Source organism: Lathyrus oleraceus, chromosome 6 (genome assembly GCF_024323335.1).
Source record: "Lathyrus oleraceus cultivar Zhongwan6 chromosome 6, CAAS_Psat_ZW6_1.0, whole genome shotgun sequence".
NCBI lineage: Eukaryota > Viridiplantae > Streptophyta > Magnoliopsida > Fabales > Fabaceae > Lathyrus > Lathyrus oleraceus.
In genome coordinates this window covers 192,609,493-192,629,256 of record NC_066584.1, presented here as the reverse complement: position 1 = coordinate 192,629,256, position 19,764 = coordinate 192,609,493, and positions in this window count along the sequence as shown.

Here is a 19,764-nt window from a genome sequence, read left to right as displayed (position 1 = left end):
TTCTATAAAAAGGACATGGAAAACCTGATTTGATACACAAGAAATACAGAGCGAAATATTGAGAGAGAATAAGGGTTTAAGTCTTGTGTGGTCGTGTGACTTGTAAGCCATTCAATTCATCCATAGATGATTGAATTGGTCTGATTTTTGAGTTGTAATTTGTCACTCTAAGCTTTTAAGCATGAGTGTGTGTCTACTTGATTGAAGCTTCTAAGTAAGATCAAGTGCGTGTCTTTGAAGAGTGTCTTCTTTTCATAGTAATTCTTATTTAATATCACTGGTGTGATTGAGGGGGAGTGAGTGGGATCTCATATCTAAGAGTTCTTAGGTAGAAGTCATACAAGTAGAGATTAGGTGAAAAGGACTGTAACTTGTGTAGTTTACTGAGAGTCTTTGAACTGATTCTATTTAGTGGATTTCCTTCCTGGCTTGGTATCCCCCAGACGTAGGTGAGTTGCACCGAACTGGGTTAACAATTGCTTGTGTCTCTTGTATTACTATTCTTTATCTTTATCCTATTTGTATTATTTAGATATTAGTGTCGTGACATTACCTTCGACATCTCATATCTGATACCATAATTTCAATTGGTATCAGAGCAGGCATCCTGCTCTGATTCTGGGTGAGATCTAGGGACGATACTTTCTGGTACTATGGAGAGAGATGGAGGATCTGTTCACAGGTCACCTATTTTGGATGGATCCAACTATGACTACTGGAAACCTCGAATGGTATCCTTCTTAAAATCTCCGGATAATAAGGCTTGGAAGGCTGTGTTAACAGGCTGGAAACATCCAGTAGTTACTAAGGAAGTAGAAGCTAGAACTGATAAAAAGCCTGAAGAACAATGGACCAAGGAGGAGGATGATCTAGCCCTTGGAAATTCTAAAGCGTTGAATGCTATATTCAATGGAGTAGACAAGAATATCTTTTGATTGATAAACAACTGTGAGGTGGCTAAAGATGCTCGGGACATTCTTAAAACCACTCATGAAGGCACCTCTAGAGTGAAGATGTCTAGACTGCAGCTGCTCACCACCAAGTTTGAAAATTTAATGATGAAAGAAGATGAAAATATTCATGAATTTCATATGAGTATCCTTGAAATTGCTAATGCCTCAGGAGCCTTGGGAGAGAAGATGTCAGATGAAAAGTTAGTAAGGAAAATACTTAGGTCACTCCCTAAGAGATTTGCTATGAAGGTGACAACAATAGAAGAGTCTCAAGAAATCTCCAACATGAGAGTTGATGAGCTAATTGGTTCCCTCCAAACATTTGAAATGGGAATGTGTGATGGATCTGAAAAGAAAGCCAAAAGCATAGCCTTCATGTCAAACATTGAGGAGGAAGAGGAGGAAAGTGGTCAGGATGTTGATGAAGATCTAGCAAATGATGTAGCAATGCTGGGAAGACAGTTCAACAGACTTCTGAAAAAAATGGATGTAAGATCTAAGGCAAATGTCAAGAACATCTCATCTGACATCAGTAAATCCAACAATGTTGGAAGAAGAAAAAGGTCAGATGAAAATCCCAAAGAAGGAAAAGGAGTCCAATGCCATGAATGTGATGGGTATGGACACATTAGAACTGAATGTGGAACCTACCTCAAGAAACAGAAGAGGAGTCTTGCTGCCACTTGGTCTGATGAAAGTGAAACAGAAGAGTCTGCAGATCTGGTGACTGCCTTGACTTGAAGATAGGGTTCTGATGAAGACTCAAGTGATGATGAAGTAACCTTTGAAGATTTGGCCACTACCTACAGAAAGTTATGTCACAGAAGTGCAGAAGTGTGTCAACAGGTTGAAAGCCAGAAGAAGGTGATAACTCAACTGGAGAATGAGAAGGTAGAACACTTGGAAATCATCTTTAAATTAAAAACAGAAGCAGTGATTTTGAATGCCAAACTAGATGAGAGTCAACAAGTTGAAAGCCAGAAGAAAGTGATAGCACAACTGGAGAATGAGAAGGCAAAACATGTGGAAACCATCTCCAAGTTGAAGACTGAAGCTGTACTCTTGAATTCTAAACTGGATGAGATGATCAAGTATGTAAGAATGCTAAACAATGGATCTGACACCCTAGACAAGATTCTCCAGACTGATCAAATAACAGGAGACAAATCTGGCATTGGGTTCAATGAATCTAAGGTTGAGTGCAGTTACACTGGTGGCAAACCTAAATCCAAACCTAAGTGCAGCCATATTGATAGCAGACCTGCGATGTCACATCATATGTCACAACATCATAAAGGAAGACATCAAAAAGGGAAACACCAAAAATGGAGATGTCATTACTGTGGAAAGTTTGGCCACATAAAACCCTTTTGCTATAAGCTGTATGGTTACCCTCAGCCTGCTCATTATCAACCTAAACCTAAACATCACAAACCTGTCAACAAAAAGCAATGGATTCCTAAGACTAATGTTACAAGTCTAAAAGCTCACACTTCCTTCAGAGTTTCAGCCAAAGAAGATTGGTATTTTGACAGTGGGTGTTCCAGACACAAGACTGGAAACAAAAACCTGCTAACTGGCCTTCATCCTCATGCCACAAGCTATGTAACATTTGGTGATGGAGCAAAGGGTGAAATCAAGGGGATTGGTAAGCTTGATTGCCCTGGAATTCCTGATCTTGACAATGTTCTACTTGTTAAGGGATTGACTACAAATCTAATAAGCATCAGTCAATTGTGTGACCAAGGTCTAAATGTTAACTTCACTAAAAGTGAATGTCTAATTACTAACAAAGAAAGTGAAGTGATCATGAAAGGAGTCAGGTCTGAAGACAACTGTTACATATGGAATTCTCAGGAAACTGGTTATTCTTCAATGTGTACCTTAGTCAAAGAAGAAGAAGTGAAGACATGGCATCAAAGATTGAGCCATCTGCATCTTAAAGGTATGAAGAGGATTATATCTGTTGAAGCTGTTAGAGGAATTCCCAACTTGAAGACTGATGAAAGAAAGGTCTGTGGGGAATGTCAGACAAGGATGTCACACCAAAAACTCAAACATGACATCACTTCTAAAGTTTTGGAACTCCTCCATATGGATTTAATGGGACCCATGCAGGTGGAAAGCCTTGATGGGAAGAAGTATGCATATGTAGTGGTGGATGACTTCTCCAGATACACCTGGATCAATTTTATAACAGACAAATCTGATGTGTTTGAAGTCTTCAAAGATCTTTGTCTAAAACTTCAAGGAGAAAAAGAAAGTCAAGTTATCAAAATTAGAAGTGAAAAAAGAAGGAAGATGGATCCCAAAAGTAATGAAGGATTATTTCTGGGCTACAGCAGAGCATATAGAGTCTTTAATTCCAGAACTAAAGTAATAATGGAATCTATTAATGTTGTGGTTGATGACCAACAGACTGATGTCACAGACGATGTTGAGACATATCTGAATGATCCCCCAGGTGATTTCTCAGACAAAAATAAGGAGAGTGAACCTTCTAAAGCTGAACCTGAAGATGACAAAATCAACAAGGGACCCTCCATCAGAGTTCAGAAGGATCATACCAAAGAGCTCATTATAGGAGATCTAAATAAAGGGGTCACAACTAGATCAAGGAAAGTGATCTCACATGGCTGCCTTGTGTCCAAGATTGAGCCTAGAAATGTCAAGGAAGCCTTGACTGATGAGTTCTGGATCAATGCCATGCTGGAGGAGCTAGGTCAATTCAAGAGGAATGAAGTATGGAAACTGATTCCTAGATCTGAAAGAATAAATGTCATAGCTCACCTTGAGTCCATTAGACTTTTTCATGGAGTGACATATAGTCTGAAGTTCAAACTATTTCAAATGAATGTAAAAAGTGCCTTCTTGAATGGAAACTTAAAAGAGAAAGTATATGTTGAACAGCCTAAAGGGTTTACCTATCCAAACCTTCCAAAGCATGTGTACAGATTGAAGAAAGCCCTCTATGGGTTGAAGCAAGTTCCTAGGGCTTGGTATGAGAGACTCATAATGTTCCTCACTAACAATGGCTACAAGAGAGGAGGTATTGACAAGACCCTATCTGTGAAGAATGAAGGAGGAAAACTCATGGTGGCTCAAATAGATGTGGATGATATGAGTCTTATTGAACTTGGGCTACAAGTCAAGCAGATAAAAGATTCTATTTTTCTATCTCAAAGCAAATATGCCAAGAAAAATATTAAGAAGGTTGGCATGGAGAATGCAAGTCATAAAAGGACACCTGCTCCTACACATTTGAAAGTCTCCAAAGATGAAAATGGTGTTTGTGCTATATATTAAACTGAATACATAGCAGTTGGAAGTAGCTGTTCTCAACTGGTTTGGATGAAACAAATGTTGACTGAATACAATGTTACACAAGATGTCAGGACATTGTACTGTGACAACCTGAGTGCTACAACCATTTTCAAAAATCCTATTCAACACAACAGGACAAAGCACATTGATATTTGTCATCACTTCATTAGAGAACTTGTGGAAGAGAAAATCATAGCACTGGAGCATGTTACTACTGAAATGCAATTAGCTGACATATTTACAAAAGCTTTGGATGCTAATCAGTTTGAATGTTTAAGAGGGAAGTTGGGGATTTGTATTCATGAGAATTTATAGCAATTAAGGTGGAGTGGAAAAGGGAATAAAAATATTATTTGTCCACTTAAAATAAAGTGTCCCATTTATGGTAAATCATTACCTAGTATTAGAACTAGCATTTATACCATTTTCACACGCTACCTCAACATAACCACTTCCATCTTCATCAAACTGCTCAGACCATCTCTGCTAGGGCAACAAAAATCTTCTCAAAAGTTCAACAAAATGTCACAGCATCCCTCATCCTCTAGTTCAAAACCCACTCACAAAGCAAGGACTCCCCCCATGGAGTTTCTAGATGAAGACATTTTGGAGGTTATTCCTCTTTTTGTAATCCCAGGCGACGCCCCTGGTTCTTCTTCCACGGCAGGAAGCAATCAAGGTAACAACTCTGAAAACCCTCCTCCTAAGGATGACATGCACTATACAGATCGTGCCATTAGGAACCTGGTAACTAGGATCCTAAACGAAGGTCATTCAGTCAAGGGAGTTTTGACTCCTCTGTCTAGAAGGGACCCCTCACCTGAGGTGGAACCTCAAACTGAGAAAGATGATGATTCATCTAGATCAGAGAAAGACATTGCTGCTGAGGGACTGTGCTCTCTAGGAAGAACCATGCCTAGCAAGAATCCTATAGATGCTTCTCATTCTAAGAAGCCTGACACTACTGAGAGAGTAATTGATTTGGAGGAAGAGAGTTCAGAAGAAGAAGATGACACCTTGGTTCATCACTTGAAACCAAGTGTTGCAAGGAAAATAAAAACCAGGAAAGGAAAGACTGTGGTTGAGATGTTGACAGCCAGAACAGGTAAGAAGGTTGCTGGTGTAGGACCCTCCAAATCATGGAGTAATGTAGAGGTCAAGAAGAGGAAGGTCAGAGAAAGTTATGACTCTGAAGATGATGTCGAAGACGATGTCCCAAACATCTCTCCTGCTAAAAGGCAAACTGTTAAAAAGTCTCTAGCCAAGGTTGCAGCTGTGCATTTGGACAACATTTCCTTCCATCTGGAAGATGGGGCTGCCAAGTGGAAATTTGTTATACATAGGAGAGTTGTTGTTGAGAGGGAGCTAGGGAAGGAGGATGTAGAAGTGAAGGAGGTTATGGAATTGATCAAGACTGCTGGTTTGATGAAAACAGTTGTTGCTTTACCCCAATGTTTTGAAGGTTTAGTGAAGGAGTTTGTGGTGAATATCCTAGAGGATATTTCTGACAAGAATAACAAAGAATTCTACAAGGTGTTTGTGAGAGGAAGATGTGTAACGTTCTCCCCAACTATAATTAATAAGTTCCTAGGGAGAGGAACTAAAGGAGCTGTGGAGTTAGACGCTATAGACAGTGAAGTCTGTAGCACAATCACTGATGGCCAAGTCAAGGAATGGCCAAGCAAAAAACATCTATCAGTTGGCAAATTAATTGTAAAATATGCCATCTTGCATAAGATTGGTTCAGCAAACTGGGTGCCAACAAACTGTATCTCAACTATCTCTAATGGTCTTGGAAGGATAATCTATGCTATTGGAACCAGGCTCAACTTTGATTTTGGAAGGTTCATGTTTGAACAAATTGTTAGACATGCCTCCACTAATGCAGTAAAGCTGCCTATTGCCTTTCCCTCTATCATTTATGGAATTGTTTTAAGCCAGCAACCTGGTATTCTAAACACAACTGATATCCCCAACAGAAGGAAGCCTCCATTGTCCATTCACTACAAGTTATTTGAAGGCAGTCATGTCAATGATATTGTCATGACATCTACAAGGAAGGAGTCATCCTCTCAAGGTGGCTTGATTGCTCAATTGAAGGAAACTTGTAAGGAGCTGGAAACTGGGATTAGGGTTACCAAGGCTAGGAAAGAGGCTTTAGAGGTTCTCATTAGTAGCTTGGAGCAAGAAGAGATGGATAAGGTTGGTGAAGCCAAGGAGTCAGATGCCCATACCTCAAGTGAAAGGTCCAATTCTCAAGATCAATCTAGTGGCAGTTCTGAATCTGAAGGTGAAGAAGATGCTACTTCCTCAGACTAAGTTATGGTGATGGCCCCCCTGTTATGAAGACTGTGTGTTCTGGATGCTGTTCTGGATGTTGTTTTGGATGTTTTGGATGCTTGGATGATTTGTTGTTTTTCCGTTTGATGTTTGTAATTTTTGGCAGTCCTTTCTGATGCCATGATGTAATATTTGGGCTCTTTATGATTTCCCTGGATTTCTGATTATCTCAGCTATTACAGTTGTGTATAATTATGGTTTGTACCACATGACATTTATGTTTTAACATTTTATATGTTATAACATCCCTTGTGACATTCTCTGATAGACTAATTGACATTTATTTTGTCTAATTGGTCACTTTGGTCTATTTTGACTAAAAAGGGGGAGGAGTGATTATGTGGAGAGCTGCAGTTAAATGTGTGGATGTGGAGATCTGCAGTGTTGATGTAGCTAGCTAGGCTTAACAGATGAACATCTGATGTTGAAGGAGATGTCTGATGTTGAACATAATGATGTTCTGTTCTGTGATGTTGGAGGAGATATCTGATGTTCTGTGCATGTTCTGTGTTGCACAAGTGATGTTGAAGGAGATGTCAGAGGGTAACTCTGAATGTTACAGGTGCTGAAGGAGATGTCTGTATTAAACAGACTTAGGGGGAGAAGACGTACCCATGTGTTTTATGTGTGTTTTACTAGTTGCTATTATAGCTAGTAATTCTGTTTGCTTCTGCTGCTGCTTAAACGCTGTTATGCTGTTTATCTGCTGATGTTTTTTTATGAACAAAATGGACTGATATATGTTTTAGTCAAAATTTTCCAAAGGGGGAGTTTGTTGGTTCTAAGTGTTGGCAGCAATTTTGGTAAAATAAAGAGTGTTCACAAGAGGTTACATGTGATGTCTTAATATAAGATATCTTGTACCTGCTAGAGGTTTAAAATATAATTATGCAGGATTGTTTCAGGATGTCATACCCGATGTCATGACATCTGATATCATGTACCTGCTGGATATTTAAAATGGAATTATGCAGGATTGTTCCAGGATGTCAGACCCAATGTCATGACATCTGTACACAGAACATTCAGTCTGAATATTATTTGTTATGTGATTGTGCTTTTAATGGCAATCTATGTTTGATTGATGAGTTAATTGCAAATGCTATCAATCAATAATTACAACGTGATTAACTTATTTTCCAAAGATATCTAATCAACTGTCATAAGAAGATTTGAATGGAAAATAGTTTTAGGGTTTTATGATGTCCAAGCCTAGCTGAATGCTTCTATAAAAAGGACATGGAAAACCTGATTTGATACGCAAGAAATACAGAGCGAAATATTGAGAGAGAATAAGGGTCTAAGTCTTGTGTGGTCGTGTGACTTGTAGGCCATTCAGTTCATCCATAGATGATTGAACTGGTCTGATATTTGAGTTGTAATTTGTCACTCTAAGCTTTTAAGCATGAGTGTGTGTCTACTTGATTGAAGTTGCTAAGTAAGATCAAGTGTGTGTCTTTGAAGAGTGTCTTCTTTTCATAGTAATTCTTGTTTAATATCACTGGTGTGATTGAGGGGGAGTGAGTGGGATCTCATATCTAAGCTTTCTTAGGTAGAAGTCATACGGGTAGAGATTAGGTGAAAAAGACTGTCACTTGTGTAGTTTACTGAGAGTCTTTGAACTGATTCTATTTAGTGGATTTCCTTCCTGGCTTGGTAGCCCTCAGACGTAGGTGAGTTGCACCGAACTGGGTTAACAATTGCTTGTGTCTCTTGCATTACTATTCTTTATCTTTATCCTGTTTGTATTATTTAAATATTAGTGTCGTGACATTACCTTCGATATCTCATATCTGATACCAGAATTTCATGTCTATGTACCATATTTTGCCACCTATCAACTCTACCCATCTTAGAACTTGGTTTTTACACCAACAAAAGTCTCAAAAAGCTAATTAAATGCAAGAGTAACTTAACCAAGTTTTTCATGATCAACCAAATTGAGAGAAACATTGAAAGTGAATGGCTCAATTTCAGAATGTACATGCAAGTTGTTATGCTTATTTCTTTACTTTGCTTCTTCAAACAATTTTGGAAGACAAGCTTGAACACAAACACCAAAATGAAAATAGTTGACAAATTGAAATCATAACATGACTACTTACTAATTGAAACCACTTTTAAAACAAACTCAAAAAACATAAACCACCATTCAAATGTTATGGTTTCTTAAAACATCAACAAAAATCTTGGTTGGGTTGTGTTTTAATGAGAGTAAATTGCATTAAATGTTGTATGTGTTGTACTATCATGTGGGCTTAGCGCAATGGCACTTAGAACAGAAAAGTTGGGCTTATCACGGTGGTGCTTAGCACCGAATTTGGTGGCTAAACGAGCTCCTCAATACATCCGTTTTTCAACTTTCTTTTGTGCAACATTCATGCCATGTAAACTCTCATATTTGAAATCTATTGAAAATGAAAACTGAAATAAATAAAAAAATGATTAGGTTGCCTACCAACAAGCGCTTAAAATATGGCTTTTCTTTTTTTTATTATGTAGTTTTCTTAATGGCTTAGCCATTTTGATTAAGTCTTTGATATTCTCTTGTAGAATTTGGTCTGTCCCCGTAATCTTCTGATTCCTTTGAATTTCTTTGGTGGTGGAAGTTGTGAGTGCAACTTGTTTAGATGTATTTTGTATGATGTCAAAACTAGAATACTTTAGCGTTAATGTATATTGGACGATATCCTCTGATTCTCGATGTGCATCTTAGAATTAGGAAGCATAAAAGAATTTGGAAACAACTTGGAAAAGGTCTCATGCATAAAAAATGCATGAAAAATAAGTTTTCATACAAAATGCATGAAAAATAAATTTTTCATCAAAAATTCATAAAAAATGAGTTTTTGTGAAAAATGCATGAAAAATTAAGTTTTGTGAAAAATACATGAAAAACAAGTTTTTTGTGAAAAATGCATGAAAAATAAGTTTTTGTGAAACAATTGCATTATAGGTTGACACATGTTATCTATAGGTTGACACATGATGTCTACGAGTCGACGCATATTGTCTATAGGTTGGCACATGATGTTTACAGGTCGACACATGCATTTTATAGGTCAATGCATATGCTAAAGTATTAAAGCCTGTAGCTTATATTTCATGTGCTGACTCCTCAGGTAGACACATAAGAAACACATAATTGTTACAGGTCGATGCATGACCTTGAACAAGTTGACGCATGCTATTTACAGGTCGACACATAGATCTTACAGGTCGACCTATATGATAAATTTTTTGAAAAATTCATATTTTCTCCAAGTTATTTGCATTTCCTTTTTCCCTAAATCACTCATGCATATAAATACTTCATACATGCATCATCCTCTAGTAAGGTTTCTAAAGTGAGTAAAACCTACATGAATCCAGGTTTTCGAAGCATCTCATCATCTTCAATTCAATCTATGCATACACACAATCAAACTACACATAATCATTTTTTGATTGGGTGTCATCTAGATTAGGATTGATAGCGTCCAATTAGGTTTGTTATATTGAGAATATTGGGTTGCGATCTTTGAGGGATTCAAATAAAAAAAATCGATTTAGGGTTTTCCTTCAAGATCTTTAGGGTTAGAAGGTTTTTGACTAGATTATGTAATTCAAATCTGATCGAGGGAACGCCTCGAGACTAGGTGTGTCGGCAAGGGAGTAGTGTGAAACAGTGGATCATGTTGAAAAATCTTTGGTTCAACAAGTGTGCGCTAGGGATTAATTCAGTCGGGTGAAAGCCTTGAGACAAGGAGGTCGTGCAAGGAAGTAGCAACAGCAGGTGAATTGAAGCAACATTGTTGGTTACATGATCATGCACTTGGGATTAATCCAGTTGGGTGAAATCCTTGGGACAAGGGGTGTCTTGCAAGGAATTAGAAACAACAAGTGAATTAAAGCAACATGGTTAGTTACTTGATCAAGATTGATCAAGGTTTCTGGAGGTGCTAGAGTCAAGAACAAACTTAGGGTTTTCGATTTCCATTCATTTGTATTCATACATTTGAAAAGTAAGATTTATTATATTAATATCTTAATTATAATTTGAATTAAGGACAGACGTACCCATCGCAAGGTCGATTGGGGAACTTCCTAAACAAATCCTTGTGTACTCTCTCTCTCTCTCTCTCCCTATATATATATATATATATATATATATATATATATACACTCGCAAATTTTCGATTGCTTATATATATATATACATATATATATATATATATATATATATATATATATATATATATATATATATATATATATATATATATATATATATATATATATATATATATACACTCGCAAATTGTCGATTGCTTTGATCACCGGATCAACATAGTTTGGATCATAATTTTGATTACATTTTGAATATTGTGTTTGTTGTATTGATCATTAAACATTTGGTTATGATTGGATTTCTTAGAACAATAAACACCATATAAAATTCAAAACTTTGTTTTTCGCACACCAAGTGTTCGAAAAATTATTTGACTTAGTTTTTTGTGAGTGGATATCGTTGGAGATAGACTTTTAATATTGTAGTTATTCAATTAGTTATGCTTAATTATTGTTGATTGACTTATGGATTATTATCATTCTATTGGTACTCTTACGCATATCCGGGCTTTTCAGTAGTAGGTTCGGTTAGACGATTTTGGATCCAAGAAATATTTGAAACTTGCTTCCGCATTAAAAAATTTCTAAATCAAATTTTCAAATGAATTTTTAACTTAGAATCTATTAACCCCCCCCCCCCTCTAGATTTAGGCTTAACGTCTAACAAGTGGTATCTGAGCTCTGGTAATTTCCGGTCTTAATATTTTCTTATTAGATAATGGCTACCGAACCTAAAGATACGTATAATAGAGCACCTATTTTCAACGGCAAAAATTATGGCTATTGGAAAGTCTGTATGTGTATCCATATCAACTCCGTTGATAAGGGTGTATGGGATGTCATTGCCAATGGTTCTAATGAAATTACAATGACCAATGGTGAAGGCGACATCGTACCTAAACCAGAAAATGAATGGAATGATAATGATAAGAAGTTGTGATCTCATGATTGAAAAGCACAAAATATTCTCATATATGCATTAGGTGTTGATGATTATTATCGTGTCTCTCATTGTGAAACCGCCAAAGCTATATGGGACGCATTAGAAGTTTCCCGTGAGGGAACCTATGACGTCAAACAAGCTAGGATCAACATATTGAACCAATAGTTTGAACTCTTTCATATGAAGCATGGAGAAACCATTGCCGAAATTCAAAAGAGATTCACAAATCTTATCAATAGATTGAATGCCCTGGGTAATCCTATCTCCTATGCTATTGCTACTAACAAGGTTTTAAGATGTCTTAACAGGAAATGACAACCCAAGGTCACCACAATTAAAGAAGCGAATGATCTCAAAGCACTTGATCTTACTACTTTGTTTGGTAAATTGTAAGAACATGAGCAAGAACTCACTTTCTTGGAAAAACATGAAAAAGAGTATGAAAAGATGATGAAGAAAAAGAAAGGTAAAGACAAGGAAGAGGTGAAGAAGTATATTTCTCTAAAGACTTCTAGTTTCAAGTCCTCAAGGGATGCCAAGAACTCTGATGATATTGATGTTGGGCTATTTGTCAAGAGATACCAAAGGTATATTCAGAAGAAAAAAGTCAAGCATTCCAAAGGAAACTTAGCCAAATTTATAAGGGAGTCCAAGTCTTCAAAAGATGGTGAGAATAAGAAAGGTAAATTTAGAAGCTCTCATTGTAATTGTAGTGAATTTGGTCACTATAGACCGGAACGTCCCATGATTAAGAAAAACAAAGAAAGAGGGCATCATAAGAAGCCTAGTATATCTAGAAGAGGTTATATAGCTTGTGAGAGTGCATGTGATTCCTCAAGCGATGAAAGCTTCACTTCAAGTGTAGAATCGACCCAGATTTGTCTATGGAAAATGGAAGGAAGAAGAAACAAGTAAGTCCTTCTAAAATTGAGCTTATTAGTGATTTTTCTTATTCTCAATTACAAAATGCCTTTAAAAATCTTCATAGAGATGCGTTAAATGCTTTTAACAAATTAGCTTCACATGAAAAAGTATTTTTACACTTAGAAGCTAAAGTGTTAGAATCTGAAAGGAAGTTGAAAACTTTTAGTTCTTAAATGAGCCTTTCAATGGTTGCCCAAATGCAACCTTGTTTTCACTCACCCCCAAGGACCCAATGAATATTAGGTACCTAGCACTTTTTGTTGATTTTACAAGATAAATTTTTTGGATCTATGAAGAAAGTATGGGATCATGTTTGTGTATACTCAAGACATGCGACGTGTTACATCTCCCTATTTTGTTGAATTTGTGGAAAGGAATATGGGTTGTGTGACCAAAAGGAATTAACTTCTAGTGTTCTTTAATTGGTAAAAGTGTATTGATTATTACTAATGTTTTCTATCCGAGAAGTGTTGGAAAATGTATTGTTCTTTATGATGTAGGTTATCTTCGACAAGACATACTCAAGTTCATCAAATTAGGGATTGATGAACCTATAATGAGAAAACATGAGGAGGAGCATGATGATTATCATAATTAAACAATATTAAAAGTCCAAGTATTAGGATGATCATCAAATCAAAGGATTAAGCCTCCTTTGGAGTTGCCTCACTATTTTATAACCATCCTCAAGTAAAATCTCGTCCATACACATTGAAGGACTAATGCTTGGGATGTCGTCCAATGTCCACCCAATCTTCTTTTTATGCTTCCTCAAAACCTGCAAAAGCTTATTTTCTTGATCGAAATAAAGGTTAGAAGAAATTATAACTGGGAGTTTTTCATTACTTTCTAAATAAGCATATTTCTGATTTTCAGGAAGTTGTTTCAGCTCAATGGATAGGGTGTTTGGGGCAGCCAGGATGTCGAGAGCTTCAAATGCATAAACAACTTCATCGACAAATTCACCTGTAGTAAAAATGTTACTCTACAAGGCAACATCAATCTCAGCACATACAACACAAAAGTTAGTGTCAGTACAATCATCACATGAATAAACATCATCAAAACCAGATAGAGATGGGAAATCAAGTAAAAACAATTCAGAAAAAGTGTCATCAACCAACTCATAGATCAACTCAATATGAAAAATGGAATGCTCCTCCAAGGGATGTTTCATGGCATCGAAAATATTAAATTTCACGACAATGTCACCAAATTCCATGGACATGGTTCCATCATCAACATCAATTTTTGTTTTCGCCATTTTCATGAACGATCTTCCTAAAATGATGGGTGATCTTCTTGACTTTGTTTCGCCATACATGTCCAGAATGTAAAAATCTACAGGAAAAATCAAGTCATTAACTTGAACAAGCACATCTTCCACTACTCAATAGGGCGAGCATTGCTTCTGTTCGCCAATTGAATGATTAAACCTGTATGCTGCAAAGGACCAAGATCAAGGTTTTTATAAACAGAAGTAAGCATAACATTAATACCCACTCCCAAATCAAGCATGCAATTTTCGAATTTACTATCCCTAATGGTATAGGGAATAGCAAAAGTTCCTGGATCCTTGCAATTTTGGGGTATGGCCTGATTGAGGGCTGAAACAGTAGCTTTTTTAGGTGAATTTTTAGGCTGGATAAGGGCTGAAATGTTTCGTCCCACATTTACTCTCTCATTTACCTTCAACCTCCTCTTACTTATGCACAATTCTTTCATAATTTTTGCATACTTTGGAACCTGCTTAATCACATCAAGAAGCAGAATGTTTACCAGCACTTATTTGAACACATCTAAAATCTCTTTCTCTTCGTCTCTGTCATCGGTCCTTTTATTTTTCAATATTCTATATGGGAAAGGAACTGGTGGCACATACTCCTTCTCTTTTTCTTTTTCAGTTTCTACCACAACAAAGGGTTCAATTTCTATCACAACAGAAGAAGGTTCAGGTGTTACCTCAAGAATTATTTTATCTTTTTATGGGGCTGGTTTTGTAACCGTCCCAAATCTCAAGGAAATTGCATTCACATTAGCATTAGGGCCTTTTGGATTTACAACTGTTTAGGCAGGAAATGGGTTTGATCCTTGGGCTTGCTGCATGGCATTCATTGAAGTGGCAAGATGTCCAATCTTTGTCTGCAAAGTTTGAATACTAGAATCTATTTGTTTCTGAAATTGGAGATTGTTCACAACCATTTGCTTGACAAGATCCTCTAATGAAGGTCTGGAAGGTGCAGAGGTGGAGACTTGGGAAGTGGTTTGTGGTTGTGGCGGGTGTATGACTAACTGTTGTTGGGTGGGCTGTTGGTTTCGATATCAAAGGTTTGGATGGTTCCTCCAATTGGGGTTGTATTTGTTGGTGGACAGGTCAGGAATGTTGTACCCTTTCTGAATGTTGCTTTGGTTAAAAAAATTAGCTGCATATGCTTGAGGAAACTCAATGACCGACTCATCTTGAAGAATACGGCATGTGTCGGTTGGATGTTTAGTAGAAGTACAAATACCACACAACTTTGCTGTTTGAGATTTACTCACTACCATTTGTTTCACTAAAGAAGTAAGCTCTTCAATTCTGGTTTCTTGAGCCTTGTTGAAACCTGAATCTCATTCACACCTTTTATTTGGACCATAGAATTATTTCTGGTTGTGAATTGTTGGGAGTTGAGTGATGCGTTCTCAATCAAGGCTTTGGTAGCAGCAGGAGTTTTATCGACAAGTGCTCCACCACTAGCAGCATCAAGAATGTTTCTATCCATTGGTAACAATCCCTCATAGAAATATTGAATAAGTAGTTGCTTCGTAATCTGATGTTGAGAGCAACTGGATACTAACTGTTTAAAACTCTCTCGATACTCAGCCAATGACTCATTTCCCTGTCTAATACCACATATTTGTTTTCTGATTGATGCAGCTTTGGAGGCAGGAAAGTATCTCTCAAGGAAGACTTTCTTCAAATCATTCCAAGTTGTGACAAAATTTGGATCAAGATAATAATAACCAATCATTGGCAGCAACCTGTAGTGAAAACGGGAAGGCACTCATATTGATGTGATCTTCGGTGATTCCTTCAGGTCTCAATGGTGTAGAGCAAACAACCTGAAATTCCTTAAGATGCTTATGTGGATCCTCACCTACAAGACCACTAAACCTTGGAAACAAGTGTATTAAACCAGATTTCAACTCAAAAGGAGGAGTAACATCAGCATATTCAATACATAAACCATTGTAATTCATATCAGGAGCAGCAAGCTGCCTTAGTGTTCTTTGGTCAACCATGTTATCAAAAGCAAGTTCAGAATCAGAATCAAATAAGTTATGCAAATAGTCAGAATCAGAATTGCTAATGGGTGGTGAACTAGTGCTAGCCTGACTTGCTCTACGACATGCGTGTAAGGCTCTCTCTATCTCGGGATCAAAATAAAAAAGATGAGAACAACCAGACCTAGTAGCCAGAACTAATGCTGCAACAAATGCGGAAATGCCAACAATATCCCTATTAGGCAGAAACAAAATGAAAGAAGAAATATGATCAAAATAAATTCATAAAAATACAATAACACAAAATTTAATCTAATTAGGAAAAATAATAGTTTTGGATTTTTTTTTGGAATTTTTTCGAGACTATGAAAACAATAAAAAAATTCATAAAAAATAGAAAAAAGATGAATTTGGGAATTTTATGGTGGATTCCCGTAACTCTTTCCAAGAGCACGGTACTAATTATCGCACAATTTTTTTGCTCCTAGTACACAAAACATAATTTGAATCGGACATAATTTTTCAGAAAACCGGGTTTTTGGACCAGGTCGGACGAACGGACTTGAATTGGCTAAAACAGCAAATCGGAGGGGTCAAAACACTACAATCGACACCTATGACTCAACTAACGATTAAAAATAGCAAGAATCCCCGACAACGGCGCCAATTTGATTCGCTGTCGCGCATAGGTCAAAACGAGTAATTAGAAAACTATAGTTTAGCGGAAGCGACAATTCGAGTATCGTATCGCAAGGATTCTTGTATTGTTGTTTACCTAATGAAATCGATTTAGGGGAGCTTTATTTTTTAGGGATCGATTTATAAAACAAAGTAAACAAGTGATTAAAATAAGCGATTATAAAATAAGTCAATCTACTATTTTTTAGTTTCCGGCTAATCACTGGTTTTAACCTACCAATTCCCTAAGCGACTTCAATCTCTATTTGAGTCAATTTCAATTGACAAGCGCAATAGATATATGATAGATTGATATTCCTATATTCCGAATTAAATAAATGGATTAATACAATCGTGAATTAAGCAAACATGATTTAGAAATGCGATTTAACGACAAAGCGACAAAAATGACGATTAACAGTTAGGAATGCAATCATAAAAATATAATTAAAACTATTCCATAAAATACAGATTAAGCAAATGAATTTTCATATAATAGAATTGAAAGAGAACATAATTAAATTGATAGGATAAAAAACTCAAAGCCTTGAAAATTCGGTTACAACAGATTGACTCTAGGAGATTAGTCCTCTTCATAATCGCATAAAGAAAAAAGTTATTGTGAATAAGATGTAATGGGCTACAGTATGACGTCTTCTCCTTTTAATCAAAATAAGGATTGCACTTATAATTCAAATTGGGTCGGAAAACCTAAATCTGGCCCAAAAGAAATTATTTCCTAAAGTACGAAACTTCAACGAATTATGTGAGACTCTTGCGCTCTGAATCAAATTTTTTCTCAACACAAAATTTGTAGATATTTCTCTTAACTTTCCAACGCATGTGAGAACATGCAAAACGGAACCCTATAGCTTAAGTTATGATCCGAGTAGTGAACAAATATCAAATAACCGCTAATAATGAAAATAGAAAACAAAATTAGATTAAAGGCAAACATGAACATAAATCTAAAAACATAATAAAATATTAAAATAAGAAAAATAAACTAGAGAAATGGCTAAGTACAATTATAGAAGAATGTGCATTAAAATTTACTGATCAGTCAATAAGCTTGAAGTGGTTAATCATTGTATGACATTTGATGATTTCTCGGATTCATTCTTCGGATGTGGACCCCCAGGAGAGTAATACTTGTTGTATACAAAGGTAATCTACCCTATTGAAAGGATTCATGAGTTATACTTCTAGGAAGGAGCAAGAATCAGATATTCCTAAAGTTAAACATGTAACTCTGACTGTATATTAATAAGAGCATGGGCTAAGATTATGGAAGATGGAACAGGGCGATGAAGATGAATGAATTTAGATAGGAAGTGCAATGTTATCTCTAGATGCGTGTGAATTGTTGTGGGTGACTCTGTGAGTTGTATCGACACTCACAATTACGTTCTAGATTTTTTAAGCTCCTTGGAAGTGGTGTATCATTGATGATTGAAGTTCCTTGGTGGTGTTATGTTGTTATTAGTCGAGATCCTGTATCGGCAGAAACCTGAATGAATAATAACCCTATAAGAGGAATTGATAAGGAGTATGGTAACAAGAACCAGATATTGTTAAACTAATTGGGATAAGTTGTTTCGAGCATAGAGAAAATCTGAATGTTATACACTTTTATGGTAGTAGTTGTATAACTCCTACATATCTACCTGTTGGAGGGTGTTGGTCCTATTCTAAACTTTTGTGTATCAGGCAGAAAGTTATTCTAATAGTGAATGTTGGTAAGTTCCTATTACTATTTTGGATAGTGGGCACTCTGAGGGATAAGATTGATCTTCCATGCACACAGTTAGCTAACCAATAGTGCCTAGAAATCCCAAGTGTTCCACTGTTAGAATCAGAGTAGCACAGTGGAAGGTGAAGGATGAAAGAGCTCAATCAAGTCTATGGAGGATCACATAGATAGTTACTTGTAGGAATGGAAGTAAAGAAATCTTGTGCTAAAGGTATTATCTTATTGGAGTAATATGAGAGGAGGGAAGCATTAAGTGTAGAAGTTGGCAGCATATAGTACCAGGTTAGGTGAAATTGATAAGGATATCCATTGATGGATTATAAAGTTTTTCTTAATTGCTGAAGGAATTGTAAGAGAAGGGTCTCCAGTATGGCGTATAATCAAGGATTCAGCAAATTATTTCATGAAGATTCGAAGAGGGTTGCTTATCTAAATCAAGATAATATGTCATGGTTATGTTTATGGGATTCAGTATAAATAGGGAGTTGTAGATTTCAAAAGGAAAATGACCAAGTCATTCAGAGCTATGTATCCGATGAATTAAGTGGGAACAAGGTTAAAATATAATCCAACATTGGAATGAGAATATCATTAATACCATTAATTATCGAGAGTTCACAAAAGAAGGAAGTTTGTCAAGGAAGGTAAGATGGAAGAATGAATATGCCAGAGGTTCGAAATCGAAGTAAAGTCGAGTGTTAACCTAAGACGAAGATGCAAGAAGTGGTTATTTCCTTGAGTTGAAGAAATTTGGGGGCGAATTTCAATATAAGGGAGGGAGAATGTAATATCACATATACTCTTAAGTGCTCTAAAAGTTGTCAATTGGGACCAATAGAGTAACCAGTGAACTCTAAAGAGATCAATCCTTATTAAAAGAGACTGACCATTATTAATAAGTACAAGAGGGGACATTTTGATAACATTAATAATTGGTCAATTGGTACTAGAAGACAAAATATCAATTGAGATATTTTGTATTACTACCTAACATTATATATATATATATATATATATATATATATATATATATATATATAATATATATATATATATATATATATATATATATATATATATATATATATATATATATATATATATATATATATATATATATATATATATATGGAAAAGGGGTAAAGGAATTGTGTGGTAGAAAAAGAAAGAAGCCTTAGGGATAAAAACAAAAAATAGGAAAAAGAAGAGTTATCGGGAAAAAGGAAAAGAAAGAGAGAAAGAAAACAAACCGTGAAGAAGAGAAGATGAAGAGAAAAAGAAAGGGGAAAGAAGAAAAGAAGAGGAAGGGAGGAAGAATGGGAAAAGCTCATGGATGCTCACCATCTTCGTCTTCTTATTCAACAAGGTGAGTTCTAGTTTTAATCATAGAATAGTGAGCAAATCCATGATAGCATGTTATTTGTGATTGAACATGGTTGTGTTGTTGTTACGAATATGTGTTCATAGTATTGAGA